Consider the following 18,396-nt stretch of genomic DNA (forward strand, 5'->3'; position numbering starts at 1 on the left):
CCTGGTGGAGGTTAGTATAGATGGACTAATAGAACAAGTCCCACACACTGCTACAAGCCAAAATTTTTTTTCAGAGCTAGATGCAGATAAAAATTATTTTTAATTTGCAACCTGGTGGAGGTTACTATAGATGGACTAATAGAACTAGTCCCACACACTGCTACAAGCCCAAATTTTTTTTCAGAGCTAGATGCAGATAAAAATTATTTTTAATTTGCAACCTGGTGGAGATTAGCATAGATGGACTAATAGAACAAGTCCCACACACTGCTACAAGCCCAATTTTTTTTCCAGAGCTAGATACAGATTAAAATTATTTTTAATTTGCAACCGGGTGGAGGTTAGTATAGATGGACTAATAGAACAAGTCTCACACACTGCTACAAGCCCAAAATTTTTTTCAGAGCTAGATGCAGATAAAAATTATTTTTAATTTTCAACCTGGTGGAGGTTAGTATAGATGTTCTAATAGAACAAGTCCCACACACTGCTACAAGCCCAATTTTTTTTTTCAGAGCTAGATGCAGATAAAAATTATTTTTAATTTGCAACCTGGTGGAGGTTAGTATAGATGGACTAATAGAACAAGTCCCACACACTGCTACAAGCCCAATTTTTTTTTCAGACCTAGATGCAGATAAAAATTATTTTTAATTTGCAACCTGGTAGAGGTTAGTATAGATGGACTAATAGAACAAGTCCCACACACTTCTCCAAGCCCACATTATTTTTCATAGCTAGATGCAGATAAAAATTATTTTTAATTTGCAACCTGGTGAAGGTTAGTATAGATGGACTTAAAGAACAAGTCCCACGCACTGCTACAAGCCCAAGTTTTTTTTCAGAGCTAGATGCAGATAAAAATTATTTTTAATTTGCAAGCTGGTGGATTTTAGTACAGATGAACTAATAGAACAAGTCCCACACACTGCTACAAGCCCAAAATTTTTTTCTGAGCTAGATGCAGATAAAAATTATTTTTAATTTGCAACTTGGTGGAGGTTAGTATAGATGGACTAATAGAACAAGTCCCACATACTGCTACAAGCCCAAATTTTTTTTCAGAGCTAGATGCAGATAAAAATTATTTTTAATTTGCAACCTGGTGGAGGTTAGTATAGATGAACTAATAGAACAAGTCCCACACACTGCTACAAGCCCAAATTTTTTTTCAGAGCTAGATGCAGATAAAAATTATTTTTAACTTGCAACCTGGTGGAGGTTAGTATAGATGGACTAATAGAACAAGTCCCACACACTGCTACAAGCCCAATTTTTTTTTCAGAGCCAGATGCAGATAAAAATTATTTTTAATTTGCAACCTGGTGGAGGTTAGTATAGATGGACTAATAGAACAAGTCCCACACACTTCTACAAGCCCACATTTTTTTTCAGAGCTAGATGCAGATAAAAATTATTTTTAATTTGCAACCTGGTGAAGGTTAGTATAGATGGACTAATAGAACAAGTCCCACACACTGCTACAAGCCCAAATATTTTTTCAGAGCTGGATACAGATTAAAATTATTTTTAATTTTCAACCTGGTGAAGGTTAGTATAGATGGACTAATAGAACAAGTCCCACACACTGCTACAAGCCCAATTTTTTTTCAGAGCTAGATGCAAATAATTTTTTTTTTAATTTGCAACCTGGTGGAGGTTAGTATAGATGGACTAATAGAACAAGTCCCACACTGTGCTACAAGCCCAAATTTTTTTTTAGAGCTAGATGCACGTAAAAATTATTTTTAATTTGCAACCTGATGGAGGTTAGTATGGAAGGACTAATAGATCAAGTCCCACACACTGTTACAAGCCCAATTTTTTTTTCAGAGCTAGATGCAGATAAAATTATTTTTAATTTGCAACCTGGTGGAGGTTAGTATAGATGGACCAATAGAACAAGTCCCACACACTGCTACAAGCCCAAAATTTTTTCAGAGCTAGATGCAGATAAAAATTATTTTTAATTTGCAACCTGGTGAAGGTTAGTATAGAAGGACTAATAGAACAAGTCCCACACACTGCTACAAGCCCAAACTTTTTTTCAGAGCTAGATGCAGATAAAAATTATTTTTAATTTGCAACCTGGTGGAGGTTAGTATAGATGGACTAATAGAACAAGTCCCACACACTGCTACAAGCCACAAAAAATTTTCAGAGCTAGATGCAGATAAAAATTATTTTTAATTTTCAACCTGGTGGAGGTTAGTATAGATGGACTAATAGAACAAGTCCCATACACTGATACAAGCCCAAATTTTTTTTCAGACCTAGATGCAGATAAAAATTATTTTTAATTTTCAACCTGGTGGAGGTTAGTATAGATGGACTAATAGAACAAGTCCCACACACTGCTACAAGCCCAAATTTTTTTCAGAGCTAGATGTAGATAAAAATTATTTTTAATTTGCAACCTGGTGGAGGTTAGTATAGATGGACTAATAGAACAAGTCCCACACACTGCTACAAGCCCAATTTTTTTTCCAGAGCTAGATGCAGATAAAAATTATTTTTAGTTTGCAACCTGGTGGAGGTTAGTATAGATGGACTAATAGAACAAGTCCCACACACTGCTACAAGCCCACATTTTTTTTCAGAGCTAGATGCAGATAAAAATTATTTTTAATATGCAACCTGGTGGAGTTTAGTATAGATGGACAAATAGAACAAGTCCCACACACTGCTACAAGCCCACATTTTTTTTCAGAGCTAGATGCAGATAAAAATTATTTTTAATTTGCAACCTGGTGAAGGTTAGTATAGAAGGACTAATAGAACAAGTCCCACACACTGCTACAAGCCCAAATTTTTTTTCAGAGCTAGATGCAGATAAAAATTATTTTTAATTTGCAACCTGGTGGAGGTTAGTGTAGATGGACTAATAGAACAAGTCCCACACACTGCTACAAGCCCAAATTTTTTTTCAGAGCTAGATGCAGATAAAAATTATTTTTAATTTGCAACCTGGTGAAGGTTAGTATAGATGGACTAATAGAAAAAGTCCCACACACTGCTACAAGCCCCAAAAAATTTTCAGAGCTAGATGCAGATAAAAATTATTTTTAATTTTCAACCTGGTGGAGGTTAGTATAGATGGACTAATAGAACAAGTCCCATACACTGCTACAAGCCCAAATTTTTTTTCAGACCTAGATGCAGATAAAAATTATTTTTAATTTTCAACCTGGTGGAGGTTAGTATAGATGGACTAATAGAACAAGACCCACACACTGCTACGAGCCCAATTTTTTTTTCAGAGCTAGATGCAGATAAAAATTATTTTTAATTTGCAACCTGATGGAGGTTAGTATAGATGGACTAATAGAACAAGTCCCACACACTGCTACAAGCCCACATTTTTTTTCAGAGCTAGATGCAGATAAAAATTATTTTTAATTTGCAACCTGGTGGAGGTTAGTATAGATGAACAAATAGAACAAGTACCACACACTGCTACAAGCCCAAATTTTTTTTCAGAGCTAGATGCAGATAAAAATTATTTTTAACTTGCAACCTGGTGGAGGTTAGTATAGATGGACTAATAGAACAAGTCCCACACACTGCTACAAGCCCAATTTTTTTTTCAGAGCTAGATGCAGATAAAAATTATTTTTAATTTGCAACCTGGTGGAGGTTAGTATAGATGGACTAATAGAACAAGTCCCACACACTGATACAAGCCCACATTTTTTTTCAGAGCTAGATGCAGATAAAAATTATTTTTAATTTGCAACCTGGTGAAGGTTAGTATAGATGGACTAATAGAACAAGTCCCACACACTGCTACAAGCCCAAATATTTTTTCAGAGCTGGATACAGATTAAAATTATTTTTAATTTTCAACCTGGTGGAGGTTAGTATAGATGGACTAATAGAACAAGTCCCACACACTGCTACAAGCCCAATTTTTTTTCAGAGCTAGATGCAAATAATTTATTTTTTAATTTGCAACCTGGTGGAGGTTAGAATAAATGGACTAATAGAACAAGTCCCACACTGTGCTACAAGCCCAAATTTTTTTTAGAGCTAGATGCACGTAAAAATTATTTTTAATTTGCAACCTGATGGAGGTTAGTATGGAAGGACTAATAGATCAAGTCCCACACACTGTTACCAGCCCAATTTTTTTTTCAGAGCTAGATGCAGATAAAATTATTTTTAATTTGCAACCTGGTGGAGGTTAGTATAGATGGACTAATATAACAAGTCCCACACACTGCTACAAGCCTACTTTTTTTTCCAGAGCTAGATGCAGATAAAAAATTTTTTTAATTTGCAACCTGGTGGAGGTTCGTATAGATGGACTAATAGAACAAGTCCCACACACTGCTAAAAGCCCACATTTTTTTTCAGAGCTAGATGCAGATAAAAATTATTTTTAATATGCAACCTGGTGGAGTTTAGTATAGATGGACTAATAGAACAAGTCCCACACACTGATAAAAGCCCACATTTTTTTTCAGAGCTAGATGCAGATAAAAATTATTTTTAATTTGCAACCTGGTGGAGGTTAGTATAGATGGACCAATAGAACAAGTCCCAGACACTGCTACAAGCCCAAATTTTTTTCAGAGCTAGATGCAGATAAAAATTATTTTTAATTTGCAACCTGGTGAAGGTTAGTATAGAAGGACTAATAGAACAAGTCCCACACACGGCTACAAGCCCAAAAAATTTTTCAGAGCTAGATGCAGATAAAAATTATTTTTAATTTGCAACCTGGTGGAGGTTGGTATGGAAGGACTAATAGAACAAGTCCCACACACTGCTACAAGAAAAAATTTTTTTCAGAGCTAGATGCAGATAAAAATTATTTTTAATTTGCAACCTGGTGGAGGTTAGTATAGATGGACTAATAGAACAAGTCCCACACACTGCTACAAGCCCAAATTTTTTTTCAGAGCTAGATGCAGATAAAAATTATTTTTAATTTGCAACCTGGTGGAGGTTAGTATAGATGGACTAATAGAACAAGCCCCACACACTGCTACAAGCCCCAAAAAATTTTCAGAGCTAGATGCAGATAAAAATTATTTTTAATTTTCAACCTGGTGGAGGTTAGTATAGATGGACTAATAGAACAAGTCCCATACACTGATACAAGCCCAAATTTTTTTTCAGACCTAGATGCAGATAAAAATTATTTTTAATTTTCAACCTGGTGGAGGTTAGTATAGATGGACTAATAGAACAAGTCCCACACACTGCTACAAGCCCAATTTTTTTTTCAGAGCTAGATGCAGATAAAAATTATTTATAATTTGCAACCTTTTTGAGGTTAGTATAGATGGACTAATAGAACAAGTCCCACACACTGCTACAAGCCCAAATTTTTTTCAGAGCTAGATGCAGATAAAAATTATTTTTAATTTGCAACCTGGTGGAGGTTAGTATAGATGGACTAATAGAACAAGTCCCACACACTGCTACAAGCCCAATTTTTTTTCCAGAGCTAGATGCAGATAAAAATTATTTTTAGTTTGCAACCTGGTGGAGGTTAGTATAGATGGACTAATAGAACAAGTCCCACACACTGCTACAAGCCCACATTTTTTTTCAGAGCTAGATGCAGATAAAAATTATTTTTAATATGCAACCTGTTGGAGTTTAGTATAGATGGACTAATAGAACAAGTCCCACACACTGCTACAAGCCCACATTTTTTTTCAGAGCTAGATGCAGATAAAAATTATTTTTAATTTGCAACCTGGTGAAGGTTAGTATAGAAGAACTAATTGAACAAGTCCCACACACTGCTACAAGCCCAAATTTTTTTTCAGAGCTAGATGCAGATAAAAATTATTTTTAATTTGCAACCTGGTGGAGGTTAGTATAGATGGACTAATAGAACAAGTCCCACACACTGCTACAAGCCCAAATTTTTTTTCAGAGCTAGATGCAGATAAAAATTATTTTTAATTTGCAACCTGGTGAAGGTTAGTATAGATGGACTAATAGAAAAAGTCCCACACACTGCTACAAGCCCCAAAAATTTTTCAGAGCTAGATGCAGATAAAAATTATTTTTAATTTTCAACCTGGTGGAGGTTAGTATAGATGGACTAATAGAACAAGTCCCATACACTGCTACAAGCCCAAATTTTTTTTCAGACCTAGATGCAGATAAAAATTATTTTTAATTTTCAACCTGGTGGAGGTTAGTATAGATGGACTAATAGAACAAGACCCACACACTGCTACGAGCCCAATTTTTTTTTCAGAGCTAGATGCAGATAAAAATTGTTTTTAATTTGCAACCTGATGGAGGTTAGTATAGATGGACTAATAGAACAAGTCCCACACACTGCTACAAGCCCACATTTTTTTTCAGAGCTAGATGCAGATAAAAATTATTTTTAATTTGCAACCTGGTGGAGGTTAGTATATATGGACTAATAGAACAAGTCCTACACACTGCTACAAGCCCAAATTTTTTTTCAGACCTAGATGCAGATAAAAATTATTTTTAATTTGCAACCTGGTGGAGGTTAGTATAGATGGACTAATAGAACAAGTCCCACACACTGCTACAATTACAAATTTTTTTCAGAGCTAGATGCAGATAAAAAATATTTTTAATTTGCAACCTGGTGGAAGTTAGTATAGATGGACTAATAGAACAAGTCCCACACACTGTTGCAAGCCCAAATTTTTTTTCAGAGCAAGATGCAGATAAAAATTATTTTTAATTTGCAACCTGGTGAAGGTTAGTACAGAAGGACTAATAGAACAAGTCCCACACACTGCTACAAGCCCACATTTTTTTTCAGAGCTAGATGCAGATAAAAATTATTTTTAATTTGCAACCTGGTGGAGGTTAGTATAGATGGACTAATAGAACAAGTCCCACACACTTCTACAAGCCCACATTTTTTTTCAGAGCTAGATGCAGATAAAAATTATTTTTAATTTGCAACCTGGTGAAGGTTAGTATAGATGGACTAATAGAACAAGTCCCACACACTGCTACAAGCCCAAATATTTTTTCAGAGCTGGATACAGATTAAAATTATTTTTAATTTTCAACCTGGTGGAGGTTAGTATAGATGAACTAATAGAACAAGTCCCACACACTGCTACAAGCCCAATTTTTTTTCAGAGCTAGATGCAAATAATTTATTTTTTAATTTGCAACCTGGTGGAGGTTAGAATAAATGGACTAATAGAACAAGTCCCACACTGTGCTACAAGCCCAAATTTTTTTTTAGAGCTAGATGCACATAAAAATTATTTTTAATTTGCAACCTGATGGAGGTTAGTATGGAAGGACTAATAGATCAAGTCCCACACACTGTTACCAGCCCAATTTTTTTTTCAGAGCTAGATGCAGATAAAATTATTTTTAATTTGCAACCTGGTGGAGGTTAGTATAGATGGACTAATATAACAGGTCCCACACACTGCTACAAGCCCACTTTTTTTTCCAGAGCTAGATGCAGATAAAAATTATTTTAAATTTGCAACCTGGTGGAGGTTAGTATAGATGGACTAATAGAACAAGTCCCACACACTGCTACAAGCCCACATTTTTTTTCAGAGCTAGATGCAGATAAAAATTATTTTTAATATGCAACCTGGTGGAGTTTAGTATAGATGGACTAATAGAACAAGTCCCACACACTGATAAAAGCCCACATTTTTTTTCAGAGCTAGATGCAGATAAAAATTATTTTTAATTTGCAACCTGGTGGAGGTTAGTATAGATGGACCAATAGAACAAGTCCCACACACTGCTACAAGCCCAAATTTTTTTCAGAGCCAGATGCAGATAAAAATTATTTTTAATTTGCAACCTGGTGAAGGTTAGTATAGAAGGACTAATAGAACAAGTCCCACACACTGCTACAAGCCCAAAAAGTTTTTCAGAGCTAGATGCAGATAAAAATTATTTTTAATTTGCAACCTGGTGGAGGTTGGTATGGAAGGACTAATAGAACAAGTCCCACACACTGCTACAAGACCAAATTTTTTTTCAGAGCTAGGTGCAGTTAAAAATTATTTTTAATTTGCAACCTGGTGGAGGTTAGTATAGATGGACTAATAGAACAAGTCCCACACACTGCTACAAGCCCAAATTTTTTTTCAGAGCTAGATGCAGATAAAAATTATTTTTAATTTGCAACCTGGTGGAGGTTAGTATAGATGGACTAATAGAACAAGTCCCACACACTGCTACAAGCCCCAAAAAATTTTCAGAGCTAGATGCAGATAAAAATTATTTTTAATTTTCAACCTGGTGGAGGTTAGTATAGATGGACTAATAGAACAAGTCCCATACACTGATACAAGCCCAAATTTTTTTTCAGACCTAGATGCAGATAAAAATTATTTTTAATTTTCAACCTGGTGGAGGTTAGTATAGATGGACTAATAGAACAAGTCCCACACACTGCTACAAGCCCAATTTTTTTTTCAGAGCTAGATGCAGATAAAAATTATTTATAATTTGCAACCTGGTGGAGGTTAGTATAGATGGACTAATAGAACAAGTCCCACACACTGCTACAAGCCCAATTTTTTTTCCATTGCTAGATGCAGATAAAAATTATTTTTAGTTTGCAACCTGGTGGAGGTTAGTATAGATGGACTAATAGAACAAGTCCCACACACTGCTACAAGCCCACATTTTTTTCAGAGCTAGATGCAGATAAAAATTATTTTTAATATGCAACCTGTTGGAGTTTAGTATAGATGGACTAATAGAACAAGTCCCACACACTGCTACAAGCCCACATTTTTTTTCAGAGCTAGATGCAGATAAAAATTATTTTTAATTTGCAACCTGGTGGAGGTTAGTATAGATGGACTAATAGAACAAGTCCCACACACTGCTACAAGCCCCAAAAAATTTTCAGAGCTAGATGGAGATAAAAATTATTTTTAATTTTCAACCTGGTGGAGGTTAGTATAGATGGACTAATAGAACAAGTCCCATACACTGATACAAGCCCAAATTTTTTTTCAGACCTAGATGCAGATAAAAATTATTTTTAATTTTCAACCTGGTGGAGGTTAGTATAGATGGACTAATAGAACAAGTCCCACACACTGCTACAAGCCCAATTTTTTTTTCAGAGCTAGATGCAGATAAAAATTATTTATAATTTGCAACCTGGTGGAGGTTAGTATAGATGGACTAATAGAACAAGTCTCACACACTGCTACAAGCCCAATTTTATTTCCAGAGCTAGATGCAGATAAAAATTATTTTTAGTTTGCAACCTGGTGGAGGTTAGTATAGATGGACTAATAGAACAAGTCCCACACACTGCTACAAGCCCACATTTTTTTCAGAGCTAGATGCAGATAAAAATTATTTTTAATATGCAACCTGTTGGAGTTTAGTATAGATGGACTAATAGAACAAGTCCCACACACTGCTACAAGCCCACATTTTTTTTCAGAGCTAGATGCAGATAAAAATTATTTTTAATTTGCAACCTGGTGAAGGTTAGTATAGAAGAACTAATAGAACAAGTCCCACACACTGCTACAAGCCCAAATTTTTTTTCAGAGCTAGATGCAGATAAAAATTATTTTTAATTTGCAACCTGGTGGAGGTTAGTATAGATGGACTAATAGAACAAGTCCCACACACTGCTACAAGCCCAAATTTTTTTTCAGAGCTAGATGCAGATAAAAATTATTTTTAATTTGCAACCTGGTGAAGGTTAGTATAGATGGACTAATAGAAAAAGTCCCACACACTGCTACAAGCCCCAAAAATTTTTCAGAGCTAGATGCAGATAAAAATTATTTTTAATTTTCAACCTGGTGGAGGTTAGTATAGATGGACTAATAGAACAAGTCCCATACACTGCTACAAGCCCAAATTTTTTTTCAGACCTAGATGCAGATAAAAATTATTTTTAATTTTCAACCTGGTGGAGGTTAGTATAGATGGACTAATAGAACAAGACCCACACACTGCTACGAGCCCAATTTTTTTTTCAGAGCTAGATGCAGATAAAAATTATTTCTAATTTGCAACCTGATGGAGGTTAGTATAGATGGACTAATAGAACAAGTCCCACACACTGCTACAAGCCCACATTTTTTTTCAGAGCTAGATGCAGATAAAAATTATTTTTAATTTTCAACCTGGTGGAGGTTAGTATAGATGGACTAATAGAACAAGTCCCACACACTGCTACAAGCCCAATTTTTTTTTCAGAGCTAGATGCAGATAAAAATTATTTATAATTTGCAACCTGGTGGAGGTTAGTATAGATGGACTAATAGAACAAGTCCCACACACTGCTACAAGCCCATTTTTTTTTCCAGAGCTAGATGCAGATAAAAATTATTTTTAGTTTGCAACCTGGTGGAGGTTAGTATAGATGGACTAATAGAACAAGTCCCACACACTGCTACAAGCCCACATTTTTTTCAGAGCTAGATGCAGATAAAAATTATTTTTAATATGCAACCTGTTGGAGTTTAGTATAGATGGACTAATAGAACAAGTCCCACACACTGCTACAAGCCCACATTTTTTTTCAGAGCTAGATGCAGATAAAAATTATTTTTAATTTGCAACCTGGTGAAGGTTAGTATAGAAGAACTAATAGAACAAGTCCCACACACTGCTACAAGCCCAAATTTTTTTTCAGAGCTAGATGCAGATTAAAATTATTTTTAATTTGCAACCTGGTGGAGGTTAGTATAGATGGACTAATAGAACAAGTCCCACACACTGCTACAAGCCCAAATTTTTTTTCAGAGCTAGATGCAGTTAAAAATTATTTTTAATTTGCAACCTGGTGAAGGTTAGTATAGATGGACTAATAGAAAAAGTCCCACACACTGCTACAAGCCCCAAAAATTTTTCAGAGCTAGATGCAGATAAAAATTATTTTTAATTTTCAACCTGGTGCAGGTTAGTATAGATGGACTAATAGAACAAGTCCCATACACTGCTACAAGCCCAAATTTTTTTTCAGACCTAGATGCAGATAAAAATTATTTTTAATTTTCAACCTGGTGGAGGTTAGTATAGATGGACTAATAGAACAAGACCCACACACTGCTACGAGCCCAATTTTTTTTTCAGAGCTAGATGCAGATAAAAATTATTTCTAATTTGCAACCTGATGGAGGTTAGTATAGATGGACTAATAGAACAAGTCCCACACACTGCTACAAGCCCACATTTTTTTTCAGAGCTAGATGCAGACAAAAATTATTTTTAATTTGCAACCTGGTGGAGGTTAGTATATATGGACTAATAGAACAAGTCCTACACACTGCTACAAGCCCAAATTTTTTTTCAGACCTAGATGCAGATAAAAATTATTTTTAATTTGCAACCTGGTGGAGGTTAGTATAGATGGACTAATAGAACAAGTCCCACACACTGCTATAATCCCAAATTTTTTTCAGAGCTAGATGCAGATAAAAATTATTTTTAATTTGCAACCTGGTGGAGGTTAGTATAGATGGACTAATAGAACAAGTCCCACACACTTCTACAAGCCCACATTTGTTTTCAGAGCTAGATGCAGATAAAAATTATTTTTAATTTGCAACCTGGTGAAGGTTAGTATACATGGACTAATAGAACAAGTCCCACACACTGCTACAAGCCCAAATATTTTTTCAGAGCTGGATACAGATTAAAATTATTTTTAATTTTCAACCTGGTGGAGGTTAGTATAGATGGACTAATAGAACAAGTCCCACACACTGCTACAAGCCCAATTTTTTTTCAGAGCTAGATGCAAATAATTTATTTTTTAATTTGCAACCTGGTGGAGGTTAGAATAAATGGACTAATAGAACAAGTCCCACACTGTGCTACAAGCCCAAATTTTTTTTTAGAGCTAGATGCACATAAAAATTATTTTTAATTTGCAACCTGATGGAGGTTAGTATGGAAGGACTAATAGATCAAGTCCCACACACTGTTACCAGCCCAATTTTTTTTTCAGAGCTAGATGCAGATAAAATTATTTTTAATTTGCAACCTGGTGGAGGTTAGTATAGATGGACTAATATAACAAGTCCCACACACTGCTACAAGCCCACTTTTTTTTCCAGAGCTAGATGCAGATAAAAATTATTTTTAATTTGCAACCTGGTGGAGGTTAGTATAGATGGACTAATAGAACAAGTCCCACACACTGCTACAAGCCCACATTTTTTTTCAGAGCTAGATGCAGATAAAAATTATTTTTAATATGCAACCTGGTGGAGTTTAGTATAGATGGACTAATAGAACAAGTCCCACACACTGATAAAAGCCCACATTTTTTTTCAGAGCTAGATGCAGATAAAAATTATTTTTAATTTGCAACCTGGTGGAGGTTAGTATAGATGGACCAATAGAACAAGTCCCACACACTGCTACAAGCCCAAATTTTTTTCAGAGCTAGATGCAGATAAAAATTATTTTTAATTTGCAACCTGGTGAAGGTTAGTATAGAAGGACTAATAGAACAAGTCCCACACACTGCTACAAGCCCAAAAAATTTTTCAGAGCTAGATGCAGATAAAAATTATTTTTAATTTGCAACCTGGTGGAGGTTGGTATGGAAGGACTAATAGAACAAGTCCCACACACTGCTACAAGACCAAATTTTTTTTCAGAGCTAGATGCAGTTAAAAATTATTTTTAATTTGCAACCTGGTGGAGGTTAGTATAGATGGACTAATAGAACAAGTCCCACACACTGCTACAAGCCCAATTTTTTTTTCAGAGCTAGATGCAGATAAAAATTATTTTTAATTTGCAACCTGGTGGAGGTTAGTATAGATGGACTAATAGAACAAGTCCCACACACTGCTACAAGCCCCAAAAAATTTTCAGAGCTAGATGCAGATAAAAATTATTTTTAATTTTCAACCTGGTGGAGGTTAGTATAGATGGACTAATAGAACAAGTCCCATACACTGATACAAGCCCAAATTTTTTTTCAGACCTAGATGCATATAAAAATTATTTTTAATTTTCAACCTGGTGGAGGTTAGTATAGATGGACTAATAGAACAAGTCCCACACACTGCTACAAGCCCAATTTTTTTTTCAGAGCTAGATGCAGATAAAAATTATTTATAATTTGCAACCTTTTGGAGGTTAGTATAGATGGACTAATAGAACAAGTCCCACACACTGCTACAAGCCCAAATTTTTTTCAGAGCTAGATGCAGATAAAAATTATTTTTAATTTGCAACCTGGTGGAGGTTAGTATAGATGGACTAATAGAACAAGTCCCACACACTGCTACAAGCCCAATTTTTTTTCCAGAGCTAGATGCAGATAAAAATTATTTTTAGTTTGCAACCTGGTGGAGGTTAGTATAGATGGACTAATAGAACAAGTCCCACACACTGCTACAAGCCCACATTTTTTTCAGAGCTAGATGCAGATAAAAATTATTTTTAATATGCAACCTGTTGGAGTTTAGTATAGATGGACTAATAGAACAAGTCCCACACACTGCTACAAGCCCACATTTTTTTTCAGAGATAGATGCAGATAAAAATTATTTTTAATTTGCAACCTGGTGAAGGTTAGTATAGAAGAACTAATAGAACAAGTCCCACACACTGCTACAAGCCCAAATTTTTTTTCAGAGCTAGATGCAGATAAAAATTATTTTTAATTTGCAACCTGGTGGAGGTTAGTATAGATGGACTAATAGAACAAGTCCCACACACTGCTACAAGCCCAAATTTTTTTTCAGAGCTAGATGCAGATAAAAATTATTTTTAATTTGCAACCTGGTGAAGGTTAGTATAGATGGACTAATAGAAAAAGTCCCACACACTGCTACAAGCCCCAAAAATTTTTCAGAGCTAGATGCAGATAAAAATTATTTTTAATTTTCAACCTGGTGGAGGTTAGTATAGATGGACTAATAGAACAAGTCCCATACACTGCTGCAAGCCCAAATTTTTTTTCAGACCTAGATGCAGATAAAAATTATTTTTAATTTTCAACCTGGTGGAGGTTAGTATAGATGGACTAATAGAACAAGACCCACACACTGCTACGAGCCCAATTTTTTTTTCAGAGCTAGATGCAGATAAAAATTATTTTTAATTTGCAACCTGATGGAGGTTAGTATAGATGGACTAATAGAACAAGTCCCACACACTGCTACAAGCCCACATTTTTTTTCAGAGCTAGATGCAGATAAAAATTATTTTTAATTTGCAACCTGGTGGAGGTTAGTATATATGGACTAATAGAACAAGTCCTACACACTGCTACAAGCCCAAATTTTTTTTCAGACCTAGATGCAGATAAAAATTATTTTTAATTTGCAACCTGGTGGAGGTTAGTATAGATGGACTAATAGAACAAGTCCCACACACTGCTACAATCCCAAATTTTTTTCAGAGCTAGATGCAGATAAAAAATATTTTTAATTTGCAACCTGGTGGAGGTTAGTATAGATGGACTAATAGAACAAGTCCCACACACTGTTGCAAGCCCAAATTTTTTTTCAGAGCAAGATGCAGATAAAAATTATTTTTAATTTGCAACCTGGTGAAGGTTAGTACAGAAGGACTAATAGAACAAGTCCCACACACTGCTACAAGCCCACATTTTTTTTCAGAGCTAGATGCAGATAAAAATTATTTTTAATTTGCAACCTGGTGAAGGTTAGTATAGAAGGACTAATAGAACAAGTCCCACACACTGCTACAAGCCCAAAAATTTTTTCAGAGCTAGATGCAGATAAAAATAATTTTTAATTTGCAACCTGGTGGAGGTTAGTATATATGGACTAATAGAACAAGTGCTACACACTGCCACAAGCCCAAATTTTTTTTCAGAGCTAGATGCAGATAAAAATTATTTTTAATTTGCAAACTGGTGAAGGTTAGTATAGATGGACTAATAGAACAAGACCCACACAATGCTACAAGCCCCAAAAATTTTTCAGAGCTAGATGCAGATAAAAATTATTTTTAATTTTCAACCTGGTGGAGGTTAGTATAGATGGACTAATAGAACAAGTCCCATACACTGCCACAAGCCCAAATTTTTTTTCAGACCTAGATGCAGATAAAAATTATTTTTAATTTTCAACCTGGTGGAGGTTAGTATAGATGGACTAATAGAACAAGACCCACACACTGCTGCGAGCCCAATTTTTTTTTCAGAGCTAGATGCAGATAAAAATTATTTTTAATTTGCAACCTGATGGAGGTTAGTATAGATGGACTAATAGAACAAGTCCCACACACTGCTACAAGCCCAAATTTTTTTTCAGAGCTAGATGCAGATAAAAATTATTTTTAATTTGCAACCTGGTGGAGGTTAGTATATATGGACTAATAGAACAAGTCCCACACACTGCTACAAGCCCACATTTTTTTTCAGAGCTAGATGCAGATAAGAATTATTTTTAATTTGCAACCTGGTGGAGGTTAGTATAGATGGACTAATAGAACAAGTCCCGCACACTGCTACAAGCCGAAAAAAAATTTCAGAGCTAGATGCAGATAAAAATTATTTTTAATTTTCAACCTGGTGGAGGTTAGTATAGATGCACTAATAGAACAAGTCCCACACACTGCTACAAGCCCAAATTTTTTTTCAGAACTAGATACAGATAAAAATTATTATTAATTTGCAGCCTGGTGGAGGTTAGTATAGATGGACTAATAGAACAAGTCCCACACACTGCTACAAGCCCCAAAATTTTTTCAGACCTAGATGCAGTTAAAAATTATTTTTCATTTTCAACCTGGTGGAGTTTAGTATAGATGGTCTAATACAACAAGTCCCACACACTGCTACAAGCCCAAAAAAATTTTCAGAACTAGATGCAGATAAAAATTATTTTTAATTTTCAACCTGGTGGAGGTTAGTATAGATGGACTAATAGAACAAGTCCCACACACTGCTACAAGCCCAAATTTTTTTTCAGAGCTAGATGCAGATAAAAATTATTTTTACTTTGCAACCTGATGGAGGTTAGTATACAAGGACTAATAGAACAAGTCCCACACACTGCTACAAGCCCAATTTTTTTTTCAGAGCTAGATGCAGATAAAAATTATTTTTAATTTGCAACCTGGTGGAGGTTAGTATAGATGGACTAATAGAACAAGTTCCACACACTGCTACAAGCCCAAATTTTTTTTCAGAACTAGATGCAGATAAAAATTATTTTTAATTTGCAACCTGGTGGAGGTTAGCATAGATGGACTAATAGAACAAGTCCCACACTCTGCTACAAGCCCAAATTTTTTTTCAGAGCTAGATACAGATTAAAATTATTTTTAATTTGCAACCGGGTGGAGGTTAGTATAATGGACTAATAGAACAAGTCACACACACTGCTATAAGCACAATTTTTTTTCAGAGCTAGATGCAAATAATTTTTTTTTTTAATTTGCAACCTGGTGGAGGTTAGTAGAGATGGACTAATAGAACAAGTCCCACACAGTGCTACAAGCCCAAATTTTTTTTTAGAGCTAGATGCAGGTAAAAATTATTTTTAATTTGCAACCTGATGGAGGTTAGTATGGAAGGACTAATAGACCAAGTCCCAAACACTGTTAAAAGCCCAATTTTTTTTTCAGAGCTAGATGCAGATAAAATTATTTTTAATTTGCAACCTGGTGGAGGTTAGTATAGATTGACTAATAGAACAAGTCCCACACACTGCTACAAGCCCAATTTTTTTTTCAGAGCTAGATGCAGATAAAAATTATTTTTAATTTGCAACCTGGTGGAGGTTAGCATAGATGGACTAATAGAACAAGTCCCACACACTGCTACAAGCCCAAATTTTTTTTCAGAGATAGATACAGATTAAAATTATTTTTAATTTGCAACCTAGTGGAGGTTAGTATAGATGGACTAATAGAACAAGTCCCACACACTGCTACAAGCCCAAAAATTTTTTCAGAGCTAGATGCAGAAAAAAATTATTTTTAATTTTCAACCTGGTGGAGGTTAGTATAGATGGTCTAATAGAACAAGTCCCTCACACTGCTACAAGCCCAAATTTTTTTTCAGAGCTAGATGCAGATAAAAATTATTTTTAACTTGCAACCTGGTGGAGGTTAGTATAGATGGACTAATAGAACAAGTCCCACACACTGCTACAAACCCAATTTTTTTTCAGAGCTAGATGCAGATAAAAATTATTTTTAATTTGCAACCTGGTGGAGGTTAGTATAGATGGACTAATAGAACAAGTCCCACACACTTCTACAAGCCCACATTTTTTTTCAGAGCTAGATGCAGATAAAAATTATTTTTAATTTTCAACCTGGTGAAGGTTAGTATAGATGGATTAATAGAACAAGTCCCACACACTGCTACAAGCCCAAATATTTTTTCAGAGCTGGATACAGATTAAAATTATTTTTAATTTTCAAGCTGGTGGAGGTTAGTATAGATGGACTAATAGAACAAGTCCCACACAATGCTACAAGCCCAAATTTTTTTTCAGAGCTAGATGCAGATAAAAAATATTTTTAATTTGCAACCTGGTGGAGGTTAGTATAGATGGACTAATAGAAGAAGTCCCACACAATGCTAAAAGCCCAAATTTTTTTTCAGAGCCAGATACAGATTAAAATTATTTTTAATTTGCAACCTGGTGGAGGTTAGTATAGATGGACTAATAGAACAAGTCCCACACACTGCTACAAGCCCAAAAATTTTTTCAGAGCTGAATGCACATAAAAATTATTTTTCATTTTCAACCTGGTGGAGGTTAGTATAGATGGACTAATAGAACAAGTTCCACACACTGCTACAAGCCCAAATTTTTTTTCAGAGCTAGATGCAGATAAAAATTATTTTTAATTTGCAACCTGGTGGAGGTTAGTATAGATGGACTAATAGAACAAGTCCCACACAGTGATACAAGCCCAAATTTTTTTTAGAGCTAGATGCAGGTAAAAATTATTTTTAATTTGCAACCTGATGGAGGTTAGTATGGAAGGACTAATAGACCAAGTCCCACACACTGCTACAAGCCCAATTTTTTTTTCAGAGCTAGATGCAGATAAAATTATTTTTAATTTGCAACCTGGTGGAGGTTAGTATAGATGGACTAATAGAACAAGTTCCACACACTGCTACAAGCCCAATTTTTTTTTCAGAGCTAGATGCAGATAAAAATTATTTTTAATTTGCAACCTGGTGGAGGTTAGCATAGATGGACTAATAGAACAAGTCCCACACACTGCTACAAGCCCAATTTTTTTTTTCAGAGCTAGATGCAGATAAAAATTATTTTTAATTTGCAACTTGGTGGAGGTTAGTATAGATGGACTAATAGAACAAGTCCCACACAATGCTACAAGCCCAAATTTTTTTTCCGAGCTAGATGCAGATAAAAAATATTTTTAATTTGCAACCTGGTGGAGGTTAGTATAGATGGACTAATAGAACAAGTCCCACACACTGCTACAAGC

This window comes from Phyllobates terribilis, unplaced genomic scaffold (assembly GCF_046119375.1).
Source record: "Phyllobates terribilis strain yellow unplaced genomic scaffold, ASM4611937v1 Scaffold_1__5_contigs__length_1240528914, whole genome shotgun sequence".
NCBI classification, from domain to species: Eukaryota; Metazoa; Chordata; class Amphibia; order Anura; family Dendrobatidae; genus Phyllobates; species Phyllobates terribilis.